The 26,571-nt window shown below is 45.9% G+C and overlaps 4 non-coding genes across 4 annotated transcripts; 1 reads left to right on the top strand and 3 right to left on the bottom strand.

Annotated features, from left to right (window-relative positions):
• Positions 1–8,240: 8,240 nt before the first annotated feature.
• On the bottom strand, positions 8,241–8,323 carry trnal-cag. The gene has a single exon. It is a non-coding gene; the product is annotated as a tRNA-Leu (tRNA).
• A 3,544-nt stretch (positions 8,324–11,867) lies between these two features.
• Positions 11,868–11,950, bottom strand: trnal-cag. The gene has a single exon. It is a non-coding gene; the product is annotated as a tRNA-Leu (tRNA).
• An 8,467-nt stretch (positions 11,951–20,417) lies between these two features.
• On the bottom strand, positions 20,418–20,489 carry trnam-cau. The gene has a single exon. It is a non-coding gene; the product is annotated as a tRNA-Met (tRNA).
• A 4,281-nt stretch (positions 20,490–24,770) lies between these two features.
• Positions 24,771–24,842, top strand: trnaw-cca. Its single transcript has one exon. It is a non-coding gene; the product is annotated as a tRNA-Trp (tRNA).
• Positions 24,843–26,571: the final 1,729 nt, after the last annotated feature.

Below are 26,571 nucleotides of genomic sequence, written 5' to 3'. Positions count from 1 at the left end.
CAACACAAATCCCGAGAGACAGGATCAGAGGGAAGGTTGTTTTTCTGCAGTGTGGACTTCACTACAGAACAATGAGAAAAGCAGGACATGAGAGTTGAATGTGGTAAAGAGACGTTTCTTCACACAAAAGGGAACGGAAATTAGGAACTCGGCGCCCAACAAGCCAGTGAAACTGAGAGTCAACAATATAGTTTTGAATATTTAATTTATTTTAAACCAGCTCTGGTCTGATTGTTACTGAAATCGTTTGAGGGAGCTGGAGTTATGATGCACTTGAGCCCTGAATCAATGTGAATGAAGAGCTGAACAGTCAGGAGGCGCTGAATGGCCAGCACAGTTTGTTCGTTCCTGTGAATACAACAGAATATCAAGAGAAACAGCTGAAAACACACATTGCATTTCATTCATTGAGTCATAGAACCATACAGCACAGAAATAGCCCTTCGGCCCGTCACGTCTATACTGTTCAAAAACAACCACCTAACCATTCTCTTCCCATTTTCCAGCACTTGGCCCACAGCATTGTGTGCCCTGGGATGGCAAGTGCACATCTAAATATTTCTTAAATATTATGAGTCTCTGCTCCACCAGCCTTTGAGGCAGCGGGAAAGCAGGTTTTCACAATAAAATATTTCACAGCAAATAACTCTTCAATCAGAATCTGAAAAGGGAGAGATGACCCCTCGGTCATCTTGTCCTCTGTGTCCCTATTAATAATGCCGTGGATACCGTCTGCTTTATTAACAGCTCTTACAACCTGTCCTGCCTGCTTCAATGATTCATACACATGTCCATCCATTTCCCGCGGTTCCTGCACAGACTTTTGGAATTATGTCCTTTATTTTATATTGCCGACTTGTGTTCTTCCTACAGAAATGAATCACTTCATTTCTTGTCTGCCACATGTCCTCCCATTGCACCAACAAGTCTATGTCCTTTCAGAGCTCGACTCGAATTTCTGGAACTCTTTTCACAACCACAAAACATTTCACAGACAATAATGTACTCTTGAAATGTACTCTTTGAAATGTGCAAATTGCTGAATATTCCCAGAGAGGTGAAACTACCGCCCCGAACATCCTTCTGTGAAGATGATTCCAGTTACTCCCAACTTTTCCATCAGAACAACGTCACAGACGAAATCACATCACCTGCACTGAACAATCATTCAGCAGGAAAGTAAAATATCTGAACTATGCTGACAGAATCAGTGTGCTCAAACGTGTGTTCTTGCTGAAGGAAGAAATGAGGAAGTGAATAGTTGTCTGGCTACCGCAGGGCAGTGGTGTCGTAACTCCTGGTTAAGGGAGCAGAGTGCCGCAGCGGAAGCGTGCTGGGCCGTTAGCCCAAGGTCGCGGAAACGGGGCAATTCTCGGCTATTTATATTCTCCCTCACACCAAAAGTAAACATAACGCACATTCCTGTTTGCTTTGCAGCAAATACCTATCAGAATATTTCTTGCAGTCTCATCCTGACATTAGTCCCGGGAATGAAGGAGACAGCATGACACATTACAACATTGTAATGCTCACAAATAGGGAACCACAGAGAAAATGCTATAAAATGTCAGCAGGTCTGACAGCATCTGCAGGGAGAGAGTTCCGAGTCCAGGTGATCCTTTGTCAAAGCTGGACAGGAAACGTTATCCAGTAGTACCCCACAGAGGAGCAATATAAATATATACTGAACTCCAGTAATACCTCACAGGGGGCCAATAAGGAAATAAAGCTTTCTTCAACAATAAATTATAATAGAAACCGAGTTCCCAACTTCCCCTCTCGGACGAATGTGAACAACCAACCAGCCAGACTATTTACAAACAAGAGAAGACGCATTTTACGCGGAGTCCTGGGATCAATATTAATTGTTCAACCAGAGTCATTGAAGCAGATTATAGAGTCATTAACTGGTCTTTTGCCTTTGGGGTCTTGCTGTGCGTATTAGAGCAGATATCTCATGTCCTGGGAACAAATCTTTTTTTTGGAAGATATTGGATCTTCCTGAGGTTGATAATACAGCCGGATAAAAGTAACCTCGTTAATGGAAACTCAATATCAGGACCGGTATTCGAACCGACACTTTCAAAGGGAACTGTGACTTGACCGCAGCGCTTTGGACCGCTCGGCCATCCTGTGCGGTATCGTCAGAGTTAAGATCCGTGCACAAATCGACTTAAATTTTATCTTCATCTCATTTAATTTCAAACAATTTTCCTACTTTTGAACCCCAGCCAGAGTCCTGTATCTGATGCCATCCTTATCGTCGCCGCTGGGGGTTATGAAGCTTCGCATTGCTGCGTTGATCAGTTTGCTCCAATCAACAAGTATCGAATTTACGATCTACCTGTTCCTCACACGAAGTTATTGAGAGTCTAAGATCTGACGACGTGAAGTATCCAATTGGAGAGTTACATTCTGGCGACTGGAATCTCTCCACAGCTGCTTCCGGTGATGCTTTCACAGACAAGCAGCCGAAGAACCCCTACAGTGTCCAAACAGGAGAACGCTCATCCAGTGGAGGCGGCAAAAGAGTGATTGGGAGAAGTCAACTTAGTCACCTCAACTTTACTGTGGGTAGCCGAAGAACAAGTGTCAAAGGGGGGATCAGACTGAAAGCAAAAGTTTGATACCAATAAAGAAGAAGGAGGATGTTCTGCTGGGAAAAAGCGACTTGTTTGCTTTTGGTGTGAATGAGAAAATAAATAGCAGAGGATTGTTTCGATCCATCCACCTCGGAATAATGGGCCCAGCACGCTTCCGCTGCGCCACTCTGCTCCTGGTTGACTCACCGTCGGGCCGGACGTCAGGCAAATTTAGAAGAAATCAGTAACAGGTCGCTCAATGTTCCCAGGGAGCTGAAAGTGCCGCCCCGAACTTCCTTCTGAGAAGGTGATTCCAGTCACGCCCCACTTTCCCATCAGAACAGTCACAGAAGAAATCACATCACCTTCACAGAACAACCATTCAGTACGACAGTAAAATATCTGAACTATGCTGACCAGAATCAGTCTGCTCAAACGTGCGTTCTTGCTGAAAGAACAAATGAAGAAGTGAATAGTTGCCTGGCTACCGCAGGGCAGTGATGTCGTAGCTCCTGGTTTAAGGAACCGAGTGCCGCAGCGGAAGCGTGCTGGGCCGTTACCCCGCGGTCTAGGAATCGAGGCTATTCTCTGCTCTTTACATCCTCCCTCACACCAAAAGTAAACATGACGCACATTCCTGTTTGCTTTGCAGCAAATATCTACCAGAATATTTTTTGCAGTCTCATCCTGACATTAGTCCCGGGAATGAAGGAGACAGCATGACACATTGTAAAGGTCACAAACAGGGAACCACAGAGAACATGATGTAAAATATCTCGTGCAGGAAAAGCCAATGTCTAGAGTCGTACCCGAACCCACGATTCCAGAATTGACTGCCATATCAACACAGCGTCTTAAAATGCTCAACCACCCTGACACTGCGCGGAAAAAGGTGCGCTCCGCGCAAAGCCCCACTTTAATTCTATCTTCATCGTCATTTGATTAGAAACTAGATGTGCTTTGATCATTTTTGAACCACAGAAAGAGTCCTGTATCTGAGCGCCATCCTTCTCCAAGCCGCAGGAGCTTAAGAAGCTTTTGTTGCTGCATTTATCAGTTTGATCCAATCAACATGGCCCGAACTGCCGCCCGACCTCGTCCTCACAAGAAGGTATTGAGAGTCTAAGATCCGAGCAACATGCGGTATCCAATTGGAGCGTTGCAACCCGGCGACTGGGTTGTCTCTCCACAGCTGCTAACTTGCTGCATTCACAGACAAGTAGCCGAAGACCCACTCCATTGTCCAAACAGGAGGACGTTAATCCAGTAGAGGCGGCAGAAGAGTGTTCTGGGAGAAGTCAACTGAGTCACCTCGACTGTACTGTGGCTAGCTGAAGAAGACGGTGTCAAAGAGCGGATCATGGCTCTGGAGCGGGGTGATGGACCCAGCACGCTTCCGCAGCGCCACTCTGCTCGTGGTTGACTTTCCCTGGTTCGGACTTGAGGCAAAGTTTGAAGAAATCAGTAATAGGTTGATCAATGGTGCCAGAGATGTGAAACTGCCGCCCCGAACTTCCTTCTATGAAGGTGATTCCAGACACTCCCCACTTTCCCATCAGAGCAACGTCACAGAAGAAATCACATCACCTTCACAGAACAACCATTCAGCACGAAAGTAAAATATCTGAACTATGCTGACCAGAATCAGTCTGCTCAAACGTCTGTTCTTGCTGAAAGAACAAGTGAAAAAGTGAATAGTTGTCTGGCTACCGAAGGGCAGTAATGTCGCAGATCCTGGTTAAGGGAGCAAGGCGCCAGAGCGGAAGCGTGCTGGGTCGTAACACAGAGGTCCAGGAAACGGGGCTATTCTCGGCTATTTACATTCTCCCTCTCATCAAAAGTAAACATAACGCACGTTCCTGTTTGCTTTGCAGCAAATACCTATCAGAATATTTCCTGCAGGCTCATCCCGACATTCGTCCCAGGAATCAAGGAGACAGCATGACACATTACAACATTGTAAAGCTCACAAATAGGGAACCACAGAGAAAATGCTTTAAAGTCTCAGATGGTCTGACAACATGTGTAGGGAGAGAAAACAAGTAACGTTTCGAGTCCAGCGTCCCTTTTTCAAATCTGCGACCTGAACGCAGCGCCGTAGACCGCTCGGCAATCCTGATTTCCTGTCGTTGAAACTAAGATCGGTGCACAAATCGACTTAAATTCTATCCTCATCGTCATTTCATTTCCAACAAGAGATGCTTTTCCTACTTTTGAACCCCAGCCAGAGTCCTGTATCTGATGCCATCCTTGTCCATGCCGTTGGGGGTAAAGAGCTTCTCATTGCTGCATTGATCACTTTGCTCCAATCAACAAGGACCAAATTCCCGCTCTTTCTGATCCTCACAGGAAGATATTGAAAGTCTAAGATCTGAGCGACGTGAGGTATCCAAACGGAGAGTTGCATTCTGGCGACTGGAATCTCTCTCCACAGCTGCTTCCGGAACTGCTTTCGCAGACAAGCAGCCGAAGAACCCCACCAATACCCAAACAGGAGAACGTTCATCCAGTGGAGGAGGCAGAAGAGTGTTTGTGAGAAGTCACCTTAGTCACCTCGACTGTACTGTGGGTAGCTGAAGAACAGGTGTCAAAGAGCGGATCAGACTGAATGCAAAAGTTTGATGCTAATAAAGAAGAAGGCGGATGTTCTGCTGGGTGCTCACGACATGTTTGCTTTTGCTGTGAGTGAGAAAGTAAAAAACAGAGGAAGGCTTTGATCCATCGATTTCTAGGTTATGGGCTCAGCACACTTGCGCTGCGCCACTCTGCTCGTAGCTGATGCCTTCCGTAGTCGTAATTGAGGCAAAGTTTGAAGAAATCAGTAGCTGTTGATCAATGTTCCCAGTGGTGAAGCTGCCGCCCCGAACTTCCTTCTATTAAGGTGATTCCAGTCACTCCGCACTTTCCCATCAGAACAATGTCACAGAAGAAATCACATCACCTTCACAGAACAATCATTTAGCACGAAAGTAAAATATCTGATCTATGCTGACCAGAATCAGTGTGCTCAAACGTGTGTACTTGTTGAAAGAACAAATGAAGAAATGAATAGTTGTCTGTCTACGGCAGGGCAGTGATGTCGTAACTCCTGGTTAACGGAGCAGAGTGTCGCAGCGGAAGCGTGCTGAGCCATTAGCCCGAGGTCGAGGAAACGGGGCTATTCTCTGCTATTTACATTCTCCCTCACACCAAAAGTAAACATAACGCACGTTCCTGTTTGCTTTGCAGCAAATACCTATCAGAATATTTATTGCCGTCTCATCCCGACATTTGTACCAGGAATGAAGGAGACAGCATGACACATTGTAAAGGTCACAAAAAGGGAAACACAGGAAACATGATGTAAAATATCAACATGTCTGGCAGCAACTGTGGAGAAAAAAGAGCTATCGTTTCGAGTCTAGGTGACCCGTTGTCTAAGGTGGACTGAGGTGCGTTCCAGTAGGACCCTGCAGACGGACAAATAGATTGACAACGTTTTCCAGTAATACCTCGCAGAGGGCCAATAAGGAAATAAAGCATTATCGAGTAATAAATCACAATAGAAACCCTGCTCCCATCTTCCCATCATGTCCGGATGTGAACAATCCAACCAGCCACACTTTTTACAACAAGAGAAGGCGATTTTTCCCCGGGGTCCAGGAATCAATATTTATTCCTCAGCCAGAGTCACTGTGACGATTACGCAGTAATTAACTAGGCTTTTACCTGTTGGTTCTTGCTGTGCGAAATTTAGCAGTAATCACATGTCCTGAAGCCACCGCTTCCCCATTGAATGGGTGGTATTGGATCTTCTTGGGATTGAACATTTTGCTGGAGAACTGTAATCTCGTGGAGGAATAGTCAATGTCAGGAGTGGTATCGAACCCACGCTTCCAGAAATGACTGCGATCTCAACGTAGCGTCTTAGAATGCTCACCCACCCTGACACTGCGCGGAGGAAGGTACGCTCCCCGCAAAATTCGACTATAATTCCATCTTCATCGTCATTTGAATAGAAACTAGATGTGTTTTTATAATTTGTGAGCCACAGAAAGAGTCCTGTATCTGAGTGCCATCCTTCCCCAAGCCGCAGGGTCTAAAGGAGCTTTTTGTTGCTGCATTGATCAGTTTGCTCCAATCAACAAGGACCGAATTGCCGCCCGACCTCACCCTCACAAGAAGGTATTGAGAGTCTAAGATCCGAGCAACATGCGGTATCAAATTGGAGCGTTGCAACCTGGCGACTGGATTGTCTCTCCACAGCTGCTACCTTGCTGCTTTCACAGACAAGTAGCCGAAGAACCCCTCCAGTGTCCAAACAGGAGGACGTTAATCCAGTAGAGACGGCAGAAGAGTGTTCTGGGACAAGTCAACTGAGTCACCTCGACTGTACTGTGGCTAGCTGAAGAAACGGTGTCAAAGAGCGGATCAGAAAGAAAGCAAAAGTTTGATTATAACAAAGTAAAAGGCTGATGTGCTCCTGGGTGATAGTGACTTGTTTGCTTTTGGTGTGAATGAGAAAATAAATAGCAGAGGATGGTTTCGATCCACCGACTTCTGGGTTATGGGCCCAGCACGCTTCCGCTGCGCCACTCTGCTCGCGGTTGATATTTGCCGTGTCGGACTTGAGGCAAAGTTTGAAGAAATCAGTAACAGGTTGATCAATGGTGCCAGAGAGGTGAAACTGCCGCCACGAACTTCCTTCGATGAAGGTGATTCCAGTCACTCCCCAGTTTCCCATCAGAGCAACGTCACAAAAGAAATCACATCACCTTCACAGAACAACCATTCAGCACGAAAGTAAAATATCTGAACTATGCTGACCAGAATCAGTCTGCTCAAACGTCTGTTCTTGCTGAAAGAACAAATGAGAAAGTGAATAGTTGTCTGGCTACCGAAGGGCAGTAATGTGGCAGCTCCTGGTTAAGGGAGCAGAGTGCCGCAGCGGAAGCGTGCTGGGCCGTGACACCGAGGTCGAGGAAACGGGGCTACTCTCGGCTATTTACATTCTCCCTCTCATCAAAAGTAATCATAACGCACGTTCCTGTTTGCGTTCCGGCAAATACCTTTCAGAATCTTTCTTGCTGGCTCATCCCGACATTTGTTCCGGGAATGAAGGAGACAGCACGACACATTACAACATTGTAAAGGTCACAAATAGGGAACCACAGAGAAAATGCTTTAAAGTCTCAGCAGGTCTGACAGCATGTGTAGGGAGAGAAAACAACGAACGTTTCGAGTCCAGATGACCATTTGTCAAATCTGGATTGCAAACGTTATCCAGTAGTATCCCACAGAGGAGCATTATAGAGACATACTGATGTCCCTGAACGGCTCACAATAAGGAAATAAAGCATTAACGAACAATAAATCACAATAGAAACCGAGTTCCCAAACTTCCCCTCTCGGACGGATGTTGAAAATGCAACCAGACTATTTACAACAAGAGAAGTCGAATTTCACCCGGAGTCCTTGGATCAATATTAATTCCTCAACCAGAGTCCCTGAAGGAGAATATCGAGTCATTAAGTTGGCTTTCGCCTGCCGGATTTGCTGTGCGTATTTAAGCAGGAATCTCCTGAGAACAAAGCTTTTCCTTTGAAAGGGAGATTTTTTTTATCTTTCTGAGGTTGAAAATCTAGCCGGAGAATTCTAACCTCATGGAAGAAAACTCAATATCAGGAGTGGAATTCGAACCCACGCCTCCAGAGGAGACTGCGACCTGAACGCAGCGCCTTAGACCGCTCGGCCATCCTGATGCACTGTCGTTTAAATTAAGATCCGTGCACAAATCGACATAAATTCTATCCTCACAGTCATTTCTATTCCAAGAATATCTGCTTTTCCTACTTTTGAACCCCAGCCAGAGTCCCATCCCTGTCCATGCCGCTGGGGGTAAGGAGCTTCTCATTGCTGCATTGATCACGTTGCTCCAATCAACAAGGACCAAATTCCCGGTCTTTCTGATCCTCACAGGAAGATATTGAGAGTCTAAGATCTGAGCGACGTGATGTATCCAATTGGAGAATTACATTCTGGCAACTGGAATCTCTCTCCACAGCTGCATCCGGTGCTGCTTTCACAGACAAGTAGCCGAAGATATCCACCAATACCCAAACAGGAGAACATTCATCCAGTGGAGGCGTCAGAAAAGTCTTTGGGATAAGTCAACTTAGTCACCTCGACTGTACTGTGGGTAGATGAAGAACAGGTGTTAAAGAGCGGATCAGACAGAAAGCAAAAGTTTGATGCTAATAAAGAAGAAGGCGGATGTTCTGCTGGGTGCTCGCGACCTGTTTGCTTTTGGTGTGAGTGAGAAAATAAATAGCAGAGGATGGTTTTGATCCATCGACTTCGAGGTTATGGGCTCACCAGGCTTGCGCTGCGCCACTCTGGTCGTGGTTGATGTCCTCCGTAGTCGTACTTGAGACAAAGTTTGAGGAAATCAGTAACAGGTTGATCAATGGTGCCAGGGATGTGAAACTGTCGCCCCGAACTTCCTTCTATGAAGGTGATTCCAGTCACTCCCCAATTTCCCATCAGAACAACGTCACAGAAGAAATAACATCGCCTTCCCAGAACAACCATTCAGCACGAAAGTTAAATATCTGAACTATGCAGACCAGAATCAGTGTGCTCAAACGTCTGTTCTTGTTGGAAGAACAAATGAGAAAGTGAATAGTTTTCTGGCTACCGTAGGGCAGTAATGTCGCAGCTCCTGGTTAAGGGAGCAGAGTGCCGCAGCGGAAGCATGCTGTGCCGTTACACCGAGGTCGAGGAAACGGGGCTATTCTCGGCTATTTACATTCTCCCTCTCATCAAAAGTAATCATAACGCACGTTCCTGTTTGCTTTGCAGCAAGTACCTATCAGAATCTTTCTTGCAGGCTCATCCCGACATTCGTCCCAGGAATCAAGGAGACAGCATGACACATGACAACATTGTAAAGCTCACAAATAGGGAACCACAGTGAAAATGCTTTAAAGTCTCAGCAGGTCTGACAGCATGTGTAGGGAGAGAAAACAACTAACGTTTCCAGTCCCGGTGACCCTCTGTGAAATCTGGATTGTAAACGTTATCCAGTAGTACCCCACAGAGGAGCAATATAGAGACATACTGATGTTCGTGGATGGCTCACAATATGGAAATAAAGCATTATCGAACAATAAATCACAACAGAAACCGAGTTCCCAACTTCCCCTCTCGGACGGATGTGAACAATCCAACCAGCCAGACTATTTACAACAAGAGAAGACGAATTTTACCCGAAGTCCTGGGCTCAATATTTATTCCTCAGCCAGAGTCACTGTGCCGATTACGCAGTAATTAACTAGGCTTTTACCTGTTGGTTCTTGCTGTGCGAAATTTAGCAGTAACCTCATGTCCTGAAGCCACCGGTTCCCCATTGAATGGGTGGTATTGGATCTTCCTGGGGTTGAACATTTTGCTGGAGAACTGTAATCTCGTGGAGGTCAATGTCTGGAGTCTGGAATCGTTTTCGAACCCACGCTTCCAGGAATGACTGCGACCTCAACACAGCGTCTTAGAATGCTCACCCACCCTGACACTGCGCGGAGGGAGGCACGCTCCGCACAAAACTCGACTTTAATTCTATCTTCATCGTCATTTGATTAGAAACTAGATGTGTTTTTATTATTTGTGAGCCACAGAAAGAGTCCTGTATCAGAGTGCCATCCTTCCCCAGGCCGCAGGGCCTTAAGGAGCTTTTTGTTGCTGCATTGATCAGTTTGCTCCAATCAACAAGGACCGAATTGCCGCCCAACCTCATCCTCACAAGAAGGTATTGAGAGTCTAAGATCCGAGCTACATGCGGTATCCAATTGTAGCGCTGCAACCTGGCGACTGGATTGTCTCTCCAAAGCTGCTTCCTTGCTGCTTTCACAGACAACGAGCCGAAGAACCCCTCCAGTGTCCAAACAGGAGGACGTTAATCCAGTAGAGGCGGCAGAAGAGTGTTCTGGGACAAGTCAACTGAGTCACCTCGACTGTACTGTGGCTAACTGAAGAAACGGTGTCAAAGAGCGGATCAGACAGAAAGCAAAGTTTGATTATAACAAAGTAAAAGGCTGATGTGCTCCTGGGTGATAGCGACGTGTTTGCTTTTGGTGTGACTGAGAAAATAAATAGCAGAGGATGGTTTCGATCCACCGACTTCTGGGTTATGGGCCCAGCACGCTACCGCTGCGCCACTCTGCGCGCGGTTGATATTTCCCGTGTTGGACTTGAGGCACAGTTTGAAGAAATCAGTAACAGGTTGATCAATGGTGCCAGAGAGGTGAAACTGCCGCCCCGAACTTCCTTCGACGAAGGTGATTCCAGTCACTCCCCAGTTTCCCATCAGAGCAACGTCACAAAGGAAATGACAGCACATTCACAGAACAACCATTCAGCACGGAAGTAAAATATCTGAACTATACTGACCAGAATCAGTCTGCTCAAACGTGTGTTCTTGCTGAAAGAACAAGTGAATAGTGAATAGTGAATAGTGAAAAAGTGAATAGTTGTCTGGCTACCGAAGGGCAGTAATGTCGCAGCTCCTGGTTAAGGGAGCAGAGTGCCGCAGCGGAAGCGTGCTGGGCCGTGACACCGAGGTCGAGGAAACGGGGCTATTCTCGGCTATTTACATTCTCCCTCTCATCAAAAGTAATCATAACGTTTGCGTTCCGGCAAATACCTATCAGAATCTTCCTTGCAGGCTCATCCCGACATTAGTTCCGGGAATGAAGGAGACAGCATGACACATTACAACATTGTAAAGCTCACAAATAGGGAACCACAGAGAAAATGCTTTAAGGTCTCAGCAGGTCTGACAGCATGTGTAGGGAGAGAAAACAACTAACGTTTCGAGTCCAGGTGACCCTTTGTCAAATCTGGATTGTAAACGTTATCCAGTAGTACCCCACAGAGGAGCAATATAGATACATACTGATGTCCGTGAATGGCTCACAATAAGGAAATAAAGCATTAACGAACAATAAATCACAATAGAAACCGGGTTCCCAAACTTCCCCTCTCGGACGGATGTTGAAAATCCAACCAGACTATTTACAACAAGAGAAATCGAATTTCACTCGGAGTCCTGGGATCAATATTAATTCCTCAACCAGAGTCCCTGAAGGAGAATATCGAGTCATTAAGTTGGCTTTCGCCTGTCGGACTTGCTGTGCGTATTTAAGCAGGAATCTCCAGAGAACAAAGCTTTTCCTTTGAAAGGGAGAGTTTTTATCTTTCTGAGGTTGAAAATCTAGCCGGAGAAATCTAACCTCATGGAAGAAAACTCAATATCAGGAGTGGGATTCGAACCCACGTCTCCAGAGGAGACTGCGACCTGAACGCAGCGCCTTAGACCGCTCGGCCATCCTGATGCGCTGTCGTCTAAATTAAGTAAGAAGTCTTACAACACCAGGTTAAAGTCCAACAGGTTTGTTTCAAACACGAGCTTTCGGAGCACGGCTCCTTCTTCAGGTGAATGGAAAGGCTTGTTCCAGAAATGTTTATATAGACACAGTCAGAGATGCCCCGGAATGCGAGCACCTGCAGGCAATCAAATCATCAAAGATGCAGAGAGAGAGGTAACTCCAGGTTAAAGAGGTGTGAATTGTCCCAAGCCAGTTCAGTCGGTAGGCCTCTGCAAGTCCAGGCTTGTTGGTGGGGGCCGAATGTAATGCGACATGAATCCCAGATCCCGGTTGAGTCCGCATTCATGCGTGCGGAACTTAGCTATAAGTTTTTGCTCAGCAATTTTGCGTTGTCGCGTCTCCTGAAGGCCTCCTTGTAGAATGCTGACCCGGAGATCAGAGGCTGAATGTCCTTGACTGCTGAAGTGTTCCCCAACTGGAAGGGAACAGTCCTGCCTGTTGATAGTCGCACGATGCCCGTTTATTCGTTGTCGCAGTGTCTGCATGGTCTCGCCAATGTACCACGCTTCGGGACATCCTTTCCTGCAGCGTATGAGGTAGACTACATTGTACTGTTCCCTTCCAGTTGGTGAACACTTCAGCAGTCAAGGACATTCAGCCTCTGATCTCCGGGTCAGCATTCTACAAGGAGGCCTTCAGGACTGTTCCCGTCCAGTTGGGGAACACTTCAGCAGTCAAGGACATTCAGCCTCTGATCTCCGGGTCAGCATTCTACAAGGAGGCTTTCAGAACTGTTCCCTTCCAGTTGGGGAACACTTCAGCAGTCAAGGACATTCAGCCTCTGATCTCCGGGTCAGCATTCTACAAGGAGGCCTTCAGGAGACGCGACAACGCGCAATGTAGTCTACCTCATAAGCTGCAGGAAAGGATGTCCCGAAGCGTGGTACATTGGCGAGACCATGCAGACACTGCGACAACGAATAAACGGGCATCGTGCGACTATCAACAGGCAGGACTGTTCCCTTCCAGTTGGGGAACACTTCAGCAGTCAAGGACATTCAGCCTCTCATCTCCGGGTCAGCATTCTACAAGGAGGCCTTCAGGAGACGCGACAACGCAAAATTGCTGAGCAAAAACTTATAGCTAAGTTCCGCACGCATGAATGCGGACTCAACCGGGATCTGGGATTCATGTCGCATTACATTCGGCCCCCAACAACAAGCCTGGACTTGCAGAGGCCTACCGACTGAACTGGCTTGGGACAATTCACACCTCTTTAACCTGGAGTTACCTCTCTCTCTGCATCTTTGATGATTTGATTGCCTGCAGGTGCTCGCATTCCGGGGCATCTCTGACTGTGTCTATATAAACATTTCTGGAACAAGCCTTTCCATTCACCTTAAGAAGGAGCCGTGCTCCGAAAGCTCGTGTTTGAAACAAACCTGTTGGACTTTAACCTGGTGTTGTAAGACTTCTTACTGTGCTCACCCCAGTCCAACGCCGGCATCTCCACATCATGTCTAAATTAAGATCCGTGCACAAATCGACATAAATCTATCCTCACAGTCATTTCTATTCCAAGAACATCTGCTTTTCCTACTTTTGAACCGCAGCCAGAGTCCCATCCCTCTCCATGCCGCTGGGGGTAAGGAGCTTCTCATTGCTGCATTGATCACGTTGCTCCAATCAACAAGGACCAAATTCCCGGTCTTTCTGATCCTCACAGGAAGATATTGAGAGTCTAAGATCTGAGTGACGTGAGAGATCCAATTGGAGAATTACATTCTGGCGACTGGAATCTCTCTCCACAGCTGCTTCCGGGGCTGCTTTCACAGACAAGCAGCCGAAGATATCCACCAATACCCAAACAGGAGAACATTCATCCAGTGGAGGCGTCAGAAGAGTCTTTGGGAGAAGTCAACTTAGTCACCTCGACTGTACTGTGGGTAGATGAAGAACAGGTGTCAAAGAGCGGATCAGACTGAAAGCAAAAGTTTGATGCTAAGAAAGAAGGCGGATGTCCTGCTGGGTGATCGCGACTTGTTTGCTTTTGGTGTGAGTGAGAAAATAAATAGCAGAGGATGTTTTTGATAAATCGACTTCTAGGTTATGGGCTCACCAGGCTTGCGCTGCGCCACTCTGGTCGTGGTTGATGCCCTCCGTATTCGTACTTGAGGCAAAGTTTGAGGAAATCAGTAACAGGTTGATCAATGGTGCCAGGGATGTGAAACTGTCGCCCCGAACTTCCTTCTGTGAAGGTGATTCCAGTCACTCCCCAATTTCCCATCAGAACAACGTCACAGAAGAAATATCATCGCCTTCACAGAACAACCATTCAGCACGAAAGTAAAATATCTGAACTATGCAGACCAGAATCAGTGTGCTCAAACGTCTGTTCTTGTTGGAAGAACAAATGAGAAAGTGAATAGTTTTCTGGCTACCGAAGGGCAGTAATGTTGCAGCTCCTGGGAGCAGAGTGCCGCAGCGGACGCGTGCTGGGTCGCGACAACGAGGTCGAGGAAACGGGGCTATTCTCGGCTAGTTACATTCTCCCTCTCATCAAAAGTAATCATAACGCACGTTCCTGTTTGCGTTCCGGCAAATACCTATCAGAATCGTTCTTGCAGGATCATCCCGACATTCGTCCCAGGAATCAAGGAGACAGCATGACACATTACAGCATTGTAAAGCTCACAAATAGGGAACCACAGTGAAAATGCTTTAAAGTCTCAGCAGGTCTGACAGCATGTGTAGGGAGAGAAAGCAACTAACGTTTCGAGTCCAGGTGACCCTTTGTCAAATCTGGATTGGAAACGTTATCCAGTAGTACCCCACAGAGGAGCAATATAGAGACATACTGATGTTCGTGGATGGCTCACAATAAGGAAATAAAGCATTATCGAACAATAAATCACAACAGAAACCGAGTTCCCAACTTCCCCTCTCGGACGGATGTGAACAATCCAACCAGCCAGACTATTTACAACAAGAGAAGACGAATTTTACCCGAAGTCCTGGGCTCAATATTAATTCCTCAACCAGAGTCACTGAAGGAGATTATCGAGTCACCTACTGGGCTGCCGCCTGTAGGGTCTTGCTGTGCGTATTTTAGCAGGAATCTCATGTCCTGAGACCAACGCTTTTCCATTGAATTGGAGGAATTGGATCTTCCTGTGGTTGAAAATCTTGCTGGAGAAATTTAACCTCTTGTAGGAAAAGAAAACAATAGGAGTGGGATTCGAACCCTCGCTTCCAGAAACGACTGCGATTTGAACGCGGCACCTTTGACCGCGCGGCCATCCTGATGCATTGAAGTCGGGTTTAAGATTCGTACACAAATCGACTTAAATTCTATCTTCATCGTCATTTCATTTCAAACAAGATATGCTTTTCCTACTTTTGATCGCCAGTTAGAGTCCTGTATCTGAGTGCCATCCCTTTCCGTGCCGCTCGGGGTTAAGGAGCTTCTCATTGCTGCATTGATCAGTTTGCTCCAATCAACAAAGACCGAATTGCCGCCGACCTGTTCCTCACCCGAAGATATTGAGAGTCCAAGATCTGAGCGACGTGCTGTATCTAATCGGAGTCGAGGAATCGAGGCTATTCTCTGCTATTTACATTCTTCCTTTCCTTCCAAACATGGCCGGTATTTTCTCAGACCTTACTTTCTTGCTATTCTGTTCGTTCAATTATCTCTCATCTTGGTGCTTTGTTTAGATGCTAAGTTGTCCACTATCTGTTTGATCTGGACAAACAATCGATGCTCCAATTAGAACAAAATGTTTTGTGTCAACCGATTCAAACCAATCTTGTGGAGGGAATTCTAATCTCCTCAGGATGATGTTTAATGATTTGCTGAATGATCTGTTTTTTTGTTCACGGGGTGAAAGGTTATGTCACTGGATTGGGAATCCAGGGGACAGCAATAATCTTTGGGACAGAGAATAAATCCCAGGACGGCAGCTGGTGAAATTTAAATTCACTGATTTCGTGAATCTGGAATTTAAAGGCATCGGAGCTGGTTAAATTTAGTCAGGTGCAAGCTGGCACATTTTCTGATTGGTTGTTTAATGCTCCGCAGTAAATACACAACTTCTTCACCGACTATCCACAATGTTTTCAATAACAGTTGAATTTCCACGATATTTCCAATGTAACTGATATTGTTGCACAAATAATGTAATCAGAGGAACAGTGCGTTTCGGAAGCTGTGATTTTCCAATAGTTCAAGTGTTGGTCTCCAAATCCAATGGCCTTTTTCGACGGAGATTCTATCCCTTCTCACAGACAGATTGGGACTCCGGACATCGCATGAAAGCACTGACTTCCTGGAGTGATTTCAGGCTGGGTTTATAATGCTTTATATCGAACAAATTGTCAATGACTGTCCTGTTAAAAGCAGTTCAGTTAGCGGAGTGTCTGTGGCTTTGTACTTGCAATCAAATGGGGCAGCACAGTAGCACAGTGGTTAGCACAGTTGCTTCACAGCTCCAGCGAGCTGTCTGTGCGGCGCCTGCGCGTTCACCTTGTGTCCAAGCAGGGAGCCAAGAAAGTCATTAAGAAACCGGCAGTAAAGGGCGGCAAGAAGCGGCGAAGGTCGAGGAAGGAGAGTTACTCCATCTACATCTACAAAGTGATGAAGCAGGTTCACCCCGACACCGGCATCTCCTCCAAGGCCATGAGCATCATGAACTCGTTCGTCAGCGATATTTTCGTCGTATCGCGGGTGAGGCTTCCCGCCTGGCCCATTACAACAAGCGCCCGGGAGAGAGGCTGTCACCAAGTATACCAGCTCCAAGTAACACTGCACAATGGACTGAAAACCACAACAGCTCTTTTTAGAGCCACCCACAATCTCTGTGAAAATGCTGCACCATCTTTTCCCGCATTGACTTCATGAGAAATCTCTTTGTGGAGGATAGAGATTTGTCCCGTTCCAGAATTTTGTGAATGTGGCTTCATACCCGCCCGTCACAGATAGTTTCACACAGACGAGACACTCAAACTGAATTGAGAGCGGATTTTAAACCCAGTCTGGTATTTGTGACGGATAATGAGGAGAAACACAATTTCAGAAGGGAATTATATAAATTTAATGATAAATATATTCAGAGTTTAACAATTGGCGTGTTGAATTCATGAGGTAATTATTATTTTGTTTCTCTCGGGTGACCTGGTTCCCGCTCCCGGAACAGAGTAAAGGCGGGAATGAAGAGGTTATTTTCGGTCTGATGTGTTTATTCCGCAGTTTCCCAGGAGACGGAATCAGCGAGATTTGAGCACACACAGGACCTGTGTCCATTGCAGCGCTTTAAGATCTGCCTCTCCCCGGCCCTCCCTATTCCCCGGACACAAAGCTGCCTGTTCCACCGGCGGGATAGAGTCGGGGATTCTCTCCACACTTCCCAGTAACATTCCCGGCCGCTTTCAGGAGAGAGGCTCAGAAATCAGCCCTTTCTCTCTGTCCCTGTGTAGCCTGTGTGAAGGAGTTGGTTGGTAATCTCTATGTTTCTGCTTTTGCAGAGTTGAGATTTGCTCTGTTTTAAATTGCTGAACGGGGTCTTATTACCGCCGGTTACAGATAAGAGACTGACAAATTCAAACTGTTCCTAAAATAGAGCCAGGATTCTGGGAGGGAAAATCCAATAAACAGATCACAAAGTGTGAGATTCAAATAGTTTCCTGAACAATGATCAGTTCCGTTGTTTGGGATTTTCTTGAACCGAAATTGGCGGGAGTTTCGAATTTGAAAATGTCAGCCAATCAAAACCTCCAGATTCTTCTCCCTGGCCTGTGATTGGTTAATTTTTGACTGCACTTAAGTTTTCAAATATAATTTGTATCCACAGACAAATATCAAAATATTCTGAACATGAATAAATGTGACGTCTGCTCCACACAAGTTACAGGGAAGAGTGTCGCCTGCTCCTCACACACAGTCCGGACATTGTCACTGACAGAGCACAGAGACACAGACAGGTCATCAGTTCCACAGTCTCAGGCAGCAGAAATAGTTCCAGAGACACATTTTCAACCCATCAATCAAACAGCAGGAGAGACAGACGCTGTGTCCATGTCAGCCTAACTCAGTACCACTGACAGGAGGCCCCATAAATCCCAGTGCAAATTTTCACCCACTCTCATCCTCACTGTATCAGTTCCACAATGGAGCAGGCTTAGTGAAATAATCAATATCAGAGAAAACTGGTTTCCAGTTAAGAATTACACAATTAACCTTAATAATGAACTCTGAGATTCGAGTTAAATACGAGTCACATCACTCACATTATGGGTGGCTGTACTAATCCCCAGAGTGTGTCCTTACAAATACATTAGATGCAAACCCAAATATCAGCTCCATTCTCAGATTGAGATATGCTGAATGTGACAAAGATATAAATTCTGATTCTCATTTAAAACTCACCTAATTTATGAAAATAAATGATACAATACAATTTCGATGACTTGAGAACTGAGCAGTAACTTGCAAACTATTCCAAAATCCTCACTCAATCTGTTCCAGATGGAAGACACTGCCGCAATTCCAGACTGTGGTCCATTTTACATTCATGTCAGAATTCTGACTCAGAATCAGACTGAGTGTCACAGATCAAATCAATGTGAGCATCTTGAGTTAAACTTCCAGAACAATCCAGTATCAGATTGAAGGTTACATTATCTTTCACAATTGTGTTTGATATTAAATGCCGGTCCAAAACTATCACACATTGTTTGCTTAAAACCTCCCACAGCAATGGTCTCTTTCTGTGCTGGAAATTTACGTGGAATGAATGCAAACTTATAAACTGTCCCTGAGATTGAAAGGTCACATTCTGAATCGCATCCTCACATTGAGTCACAGAGACTTACAAGTACAGGATAATCCTCAAACACATGTTCATACCACAATCCATCCTCACACTGAGTCCTGGAACATGACAGATTCAGGATAATTCTCAAACAGTTGTTGAGAGTAAGATGCTGAAATGCTCTGTACTCACTCATCAATAGCAGTCGCAAAAAGCAACAGACTCAACAATTGTACCTCTGAGAGATTTAGAAATGGTTAAAAGACTCTCAGAGAGGAAACAATAATGACATACAAATGGAAGACTGCACGCGCACACACAGACAGGTATGCACACACACACCAATACACACACGTGTACACTCAGATACACACACAGTATACAGGCCCACACAAATTATACACACACACGTACACACAAACATACACACACAGGTATACACACACACAGTTATATATATACACGTGTATACGCAGTATACAGAGCCATACACATTATACTCACACAGTAGTACACACCCGCACACACAGGTATATACACACAGGCACATAAACATTCACACATATTCTCAAATACACATGCATATAAATAAACACATATGTGCACACACACAGATATACACAGAGACAGATACATTGTATCAACGAACTGATTTATCCAGCTACAGTGAAGTAACAGTGATATATTTCCAAAACAGGGTATTGAGTGGCTGGAGGAGAGCCTCCAGGTCGTGGTGTCGCTATGTGTCGGCCGCCCTTGTCCCTCTCTAGATGGTGGTGGATGTAGGTTTGGAAGGTGTTGCCAAAGGAGCTTTGGTGACTTCCTGCAGTGAATCCTGTAGCTGGTATACACGCTGCCAATCTGCATCAGTGGTGGAGCGAGTGAGTGTTTACAGATGGGATGCCGATCAAGCGGGAAACCTTGTCCTAGATGATGTCAAACTTATTCAGTGTTGTTGAAATTTTAACAATTTAAGGAAATGGAAATCATTCCATTACATTCCTGATTTATGCCGTGTCGACAGGGTTTGGGGAGCCAGGGAGTGAGTGACTCGCCACAGGAGTCCGAGTCTTTGATCTGCCTTGCAGCTGCAGTATTTATATGAACAGTTCAGTTCCTGGCCAATGGCAATCAGTAAGATGTTGGTAGTAGGGTTTCAGTGATGGTAATTCCGGTGAATGTCAAGGGGTGATGGTTAGATTCTCACTTATTATGAAATATGAAAACATGAAAACCGCTTATTGTCGCAAGTAGGCTTCAAAATAAGTTACTGTGAAAAGCCCCTAGTCGCCACATTCCGGCGCCTGTTCGTGGTGGCTGGTATGGGAATGGTCTTTTCCTGGAACATTTCAGCCCAAGCCTGGGTATTGTCCAGGTTGGTGCATTTGGACATGGACTGTTTCATTAACAGAGGAGTTGTGAATGGTGCTAAACATTGTGCAGTCATGGAAAGCCTGCGATTGTGGGTGTTTGCAACATTTACAGTGTGTGTCCCTGTGTGAGTAAATGCCATTTCAGACATTGATTGCACATATTAAGTGTTTGCTGGAAGGGGGAAGCCGAGTAAAACAAAACCGTGTCCTGTAAAGAAATGTCAGATCAGACAGACTTGTGGCGAGCAGCTGAATGTTTCTTTCTACTGTACCGGAAAGTAAAAAAATAACTAGCAGAGAATGGTTTCGATCCATCGACCTCTGGGTTATGGGCCCAGCACGCTTCCGCTGCGCCACTCTGCTCTCGATTGGAAGGATACAATTCTGGACTTCCGCAGTGTTGTTCATCAGGAGCACTTGTTCTCGACAGCGCACCCTGGCGGCACAATTCCACTGTATAACTCACCAACAATGGAACACACACAGCAGCAGGACACTGTCACCTTACACAGGATAACACACACGCAAAGGAGAATCGATTGTCTGATCATATATAGAAAGTGTTCCCTCCTAAAATCTACCCTCTTCCTCTTGTGTAACTGTGTTCTCTGCATCTTCACTCTGTTATTGAAAGGTTTCCCCTGACGTTAATTAATCTGCTTTCCGAAATTTAAGTATATTCTCTCCCGCTGAACTGTGATTTCTACTGTGGAGCCGAGATCTCTCTACTGTGTAACTGCTCTCTGCTGTGGAATATGATCTCTGCTGTGAACTGGGCACTCCGCTGGGAAACTGCGATCTCTCCTGTGGAAATGTGCTCTCTGCTGTGGGACTGTGTTCTCTGCTGTCAAACTGTGCTCTCTGCTGAGGAAATGTGGACCAGATGTGATGCAGCTGAGGATGATGAGGGATGTATGGTGGGCATTGTGAACTTACAGGCCAGAAAATGCCGAACTCTATTTTTGTTTTAATGGACAGCTACAATCCACGTGTTTATTCTAGGACACAACAATGAATAAAAGTGAATCAGTGTTCAGCAGATTCTAACATCCCAGACCTCCAGTTTGTTCCTATTGAGAACCCCGTCTTCGATGGAAGCTTTTGCTCTAAGAATTGGACCACCGCCGCCTTGGAATACGGCAGCAATACCTCCAAGATCTGAACTGTAACAAAATCACAGAATAATGCAATGTCCCCTCGTGAAAGACCCTTCCAGTGAGGGGAACAGGTGCTCCCTATCCGCCCTGTCTATACCTATCTTAATCTTGTGCACCTCGATCAGGTCACCCCTCAGTCATCTCTGTACCTGCAAGAGAGAAAAGAACAAGCCTATCCAACCTCTCTTCTTATCTTAAATGTTCCATCCCCAGCAAAATCCGGCTGAATCATATCTGCACCCCATTCAGTGCAGTCACATATTTCCTGTCATGTGGTGACCAGAATTGCACACGGTACTCCAGCTCTGGCCTCACCAACATTCTATACAACTACTACATGACCTGTCTCCTTTTGTAATCCATGCCCCGATTGATAAAGACAAATATCTCAGATGCCTTTTCCAGCACCCTATTAACCTGCCCTTCTGCCTTCAGAGATCTATGGGCAAACACTCCAAGGGCCCTTTGTTCCTCAGGACTTCCCAGGGTCAGGCCATTCACATTAATCCTATAATAATATAATATTCTTTATTGTCACAAAGAGGCTTATCTTAACACTGCAATGAAGTTAATGCGAAAATCCCCGACCAAAGGCATCATATCTTATTTTTCAGCGATTAAAATCCATCAGTCACTTTTCTGCCCATTTCCCCATCCCGTCTATATCTTCCTGTAACTCAAGACCCTCAACCTCACTGTAAGCTTGAAACTCAGTGAAAGGATTTCACCACCTCTCGGAATCTGATCACAACTCAATCCTAACATTCAGCTTGGGTGGGCAGACAAGACAACTTCCTTCCCGCAGCCCCCCAGCACAGACTGGATAATATCCCAAACTCCTATCCTGCTATTGTCACATTGCACCCCCACATTGTTCTCTTCACAAAACTCCAGCAATCTCAGACCAAATCTTCAGACCGTTGATTTGCTCTTCAACCAACACCTTGTCCCTGATTAATTGCATCTTGGGAAGAGGGGTTCGACATTCCGAGGTACACTGCAGACATCCGGTTGCTGGTGATGGACGAAAGGAGGCCAACAACCTGAAAGAAAGCCTCTCTCACAGCCCTGTGAGCATGGCTCCAGTAGTTGGTACAGTCAGTACCTGCAGAACAGATAACAATGGCGAGAAGTGTGAGCAATATCAGCGTCGCAATTCTCTGGACATAGAGGATTCAAAATAAAACATTTTTGAAAACACTGAACAGATCCTCTGGGAGCAGGACACAAGTCAAAGGGGAAAATCCATTGGATTTCTAGTGGAAAGATTTAACAACTGGATGATGGCAGCTGAAATCAGTCCTCGCGTTACAATCTCTGTAGATATTCCAGTGAATTGAAACCTGCAAAAGGCATACTTTTCGACTAGAAATCCAACACATTTCCCACTGTTATTGAAATTGTCAATCGCACAGATGGTCAACCGGAATATGGCTGGGCTGGGATTTTAATCCATATTTTTCTTTGGAGAACAGACACATTCACGCACGAAGTTACAGAGTGTGACGATGTTCAACTGATCACAAAGAGCAGCAGGTCGGCTCGTTGGTCTAGGGGTATGATTCTCGCTTAGGGACTTTCATTTGCGGTAAAATGCGAGCGATCCCGGACGAGACCAGTTTTAGTGGTTGGGGTGGATCTTTCCAGGAGCCGGTGCTCTTTCCAAGAGCCGGTGCAGACTCGATGGGTCGAATGACCTCCTTCTGCACTGTGAATTCTATAATTCTATGAACACTGGTATACTTTAGGGATCTGTAGTATCTGTCAAAACAGAAATAGTCAACATTTCACATCCTGACCTTTCATTGCAATGACCTGTTTCTCTCTTCACAGAAGCTGCCGGATCAGCTGAATATTTCCAGCATTTTCTGTCTTTTTTTTATAGAACAGTACAGCACAGAACAGGCCCTTCGGCCCTCGATGTTGTGCCGAACAATGATCACCCTACTTAAACCCACGTAACCCGTATACCCATAACCCAACAATCCCCCCATTAACCTTACACTACGGGCAATTTAGCATGGCCAATCCACCTAACCCGCACATCTTTGGACTGTGGGAGGAAACCGGAGCACGCGGAGGAAATCCACGCACACACGGGGAGGATGTGCAGACTCCACACAGACAGTGACCCAGCCGGGAATCGAACCTGGGACCCTGGAGCTGTGAAGCATTCATTCTAACCACCATGCTACCGTGAGGCCCCTAATCTTTGTTTTAGATTTGCAGCATCCGCAGTATTTAGTTTTTGGGTCAAAGGACAATGAGTTGTCTTTCCTGCTCTGAGGGTCATTGCAGATCTCTCTGGCTGTGGCTGTCGCTGATTCGGCCAAACATTTACATCCTATCATTAATTGTCCATGAGAATGAGGGGGTGGGGGGTGGATTCTGGAACCGCTGCAAGTCCATATGGTGTATGTACACACACAGTGCTGTTAGGGAGGGGTTCCAGGTTTGGATGGTGCCTCGCGGAGGAAAAGTCAATGTCAGGAGTGGGATTCGAGCCTCTACTTCCAGAGGAGACTGCGCCCTGAACTCGGCCACCCTGACGTATTCGAAAGGTGAGGGGTGATTAGGACGAAATCGTGTGCTCTTTCCGAGGGTCGGTACCGACTCGATGGGCCGAATGGCCTCCTTCTGCACTGGAGGCATTCTATGATTATTTAAACAGGGTGAAAATGGCAGGATCAGGACACAAGGACAAGTTAAGGTCGCAGACCAGAGTAAGTGGCCTATGTAATGGCACATAGAACATGAAAAATAATTAGATAAATACATTTATTGTGGACTGGTGCCGTCTGCTGGCGGAACGGGAGCCGTACGATACGGACATTTTCATTCAGGAGCATTTGAAATTGGAGTGAAATAACTTACGCAAAGTATGTATTTGTTCCGAAACAGTTTATCAAATTAATCAAAAGAACCAAAATGACAAGAACCCAACCAGTGAGCGATGGTGGTATAGTGGTGAGCATAGCTGCCTTCCAAGCAGTTGACCCCCGTTCGATTCCCGGCCATCGCATCAACAAGTTAGAAATTTCTGCCCCGCTTCCTGAGGAAGAGAAGCAGCTTTTCGCTCAGAATTTATGCGCAGGTCCTGCGGGGAATGAAATAAGAATTAACCAATTTTTTAACGGGGTTTCAGTATGGACAGTGTTCGACTATTAACCGCCCCCGCCCCAACCCCACCCCCACCCCCACCCACCCACCAGCGGTCAAACAAAAGCTACAAATCGCAGCATTTTTACTTCGCGCTCACGAAGTGGATCAAACAGAAACACAACAGGCACGTCACAGACCAGGATGGGATTTAAAGCCACGTGTACAGAGCCCAATGGGTTATTGTGCATCACCTTAACCACGTGGTACAGCTGCTTTACTGCATGGCCCTTTAATATCCCTCAATCTGACATCTTTGAGTTTTTTTCGTCGTTGGTTGTAAATAAAACATGAATCTATGAGGGGAAACACTAACTGCTCAGCAGTTGGGCTTGTGGCGCAACGGTAGCGCGTCTGACTCCAGATCACAAGGTTGCGTGTTCAAATCACGTCAGGCTCATCTGTTTTCAGGAATTTATCTATGTGTGGGAATGTTCCGGAAATGACTCTGCTCAAAATCACAATGCTGTTAATTTTTTTTCCGGATATTTCAGATTTGCACGCTCAGTTTATATTTTTGAGCAGTTTCATCCAACATTATCAAACATCAAACATCAGTAAGAATGAACACCAACCCCTCCTCCACAATAGTCCTCAATACCGGTGCCCCGTAAGGCTGCTTAGCCCCGTACTCTACTCCCTGTACACAGACCACTGCATAGCAAAACGTGGTTCCAACTCTATCTACAATTTTGCTGACGATACGACCATAGTGGGCCGGATCTCGAATAACGACGAGTCCGAATACAGGAGGGAGATAGAGAACCTAGTGGAGTGGTGTAGCGACAACAATCTCTCGCTCAATGTCAGCAAAACTAAAGAGCTGGTCATCGACTTCAGGAAGCAAAGTACAGTACACACCCCTGTCAGCATTAACAGGGCCGAGATGGAGATGTTTAGCAGTTTCAAATTCCTAGGAGTGCACATCACCAAAAATCTATCCTGGTCCACTCACGTCGATGCTATCACCAAGAAAGCACAACAGCGCCTAAACTTCCTCAGGAAACTAAGGAAATTTTGCATGTCCACATTAACCCTTACCAAATTTTACAGATGCACTATAGAAAGCATCCTATCGGGCTGCATCACAGCCTGGTATGGCAACTGCACGGCCCAGGACCGCAAGGAACTTCAGAGAGTCGTGAATACCACCCAGTCCATCACACGAACCTGCCTCCCATCCATGGACTCCGTCTACACCTCCCGCTGCTGGGGGGAAAGTGGGCAGCATAATCAAGTATCCCTCCCACCCGGTTTACTCACTTTTCCAACTTCTTCCATCGGGCAGGAGATACAGAAGTCTGAGAACACGGACGAACAGACTCAAAAACAGCTGCTTCTCCACTGTCACCAAACTCCCAATTGACCCTCTTATTGACTGACCTCATTAACACTACAGCCTGTATGCTTCAACCGATGCCAATGCTTATGTAGTTGCATTGCATATCTTGTGTAGCCCTATTATGTATTCTCATGTGTTTTCTTGTATTTTCTTGAATTTTGTTTCATTCCCTTTTCTTCCATGTACTGAATGATCTGTTGAGCTGCTTGCAGAAAAATACTTTTCACTGTACCTCGGTACACGTGACAATAAACAAATCCATTCCATTCCAATCCAATCCATTAGGAAACTCGGCCTGGTGGAGCGTAAAACTCTACATCCCAGGGTCGTGCGCTCCAGCACCAAGTTGGGCGTTTCCATATTACTATCTGAGAGTATTGAACCAAATATTTGGGCAGCACGGCAGCACAGTGGTTAGCACAGCTTCTTCACGTCTCCAAGGCTCCAGTTTCGATTACCGGCTTGCGTCACGTTAAAAATATCTCACCGCTCGTGGGTGAGACCAGAAGTGGTGGGCAGTTAAAAACAAGGATGTCGCCCTTTTCGGACGGAGATGAGGAAATTTCTCACTCTCAGTGAGCTGTGCGACTTTGGAACTCTGCCTCAGGAATCGGCGGAAGCGGATCATTGATTACCTTCAAGGCAGAGATGGGGAAAGTCTTGTTCAGCAAATAAATCAAAGGTTTATCGGGGTTACGTGCAAACATTGCATTCAGCCAGTTACCTGGGTGCACAAGCGTGCGGTTTTGTATTTGATATATCAGTTCCACAGAATGGTGAAACGGTC

This window comes from Scyliorhinus canicula, chromosome 31, assembly GCF_902713615.1.
Source record: "Scyliorhinus canicula chromosome 31, sScyCan1.1, whole genome shotgun sequence".
Classification (NCBI taxonomy): Eukaryota; Metazoa; Chordata; class Chondrichthyes; order Carcharhiniformes; family Scyliorhinidae; genus Scyliorhinus; species Scyliorhinus canicula.
The sequence above is the reverse complement of the archived record's forward strand: the minus strand, read 5'-3'. Positions and strand labels throughout refer to the sequence as shown.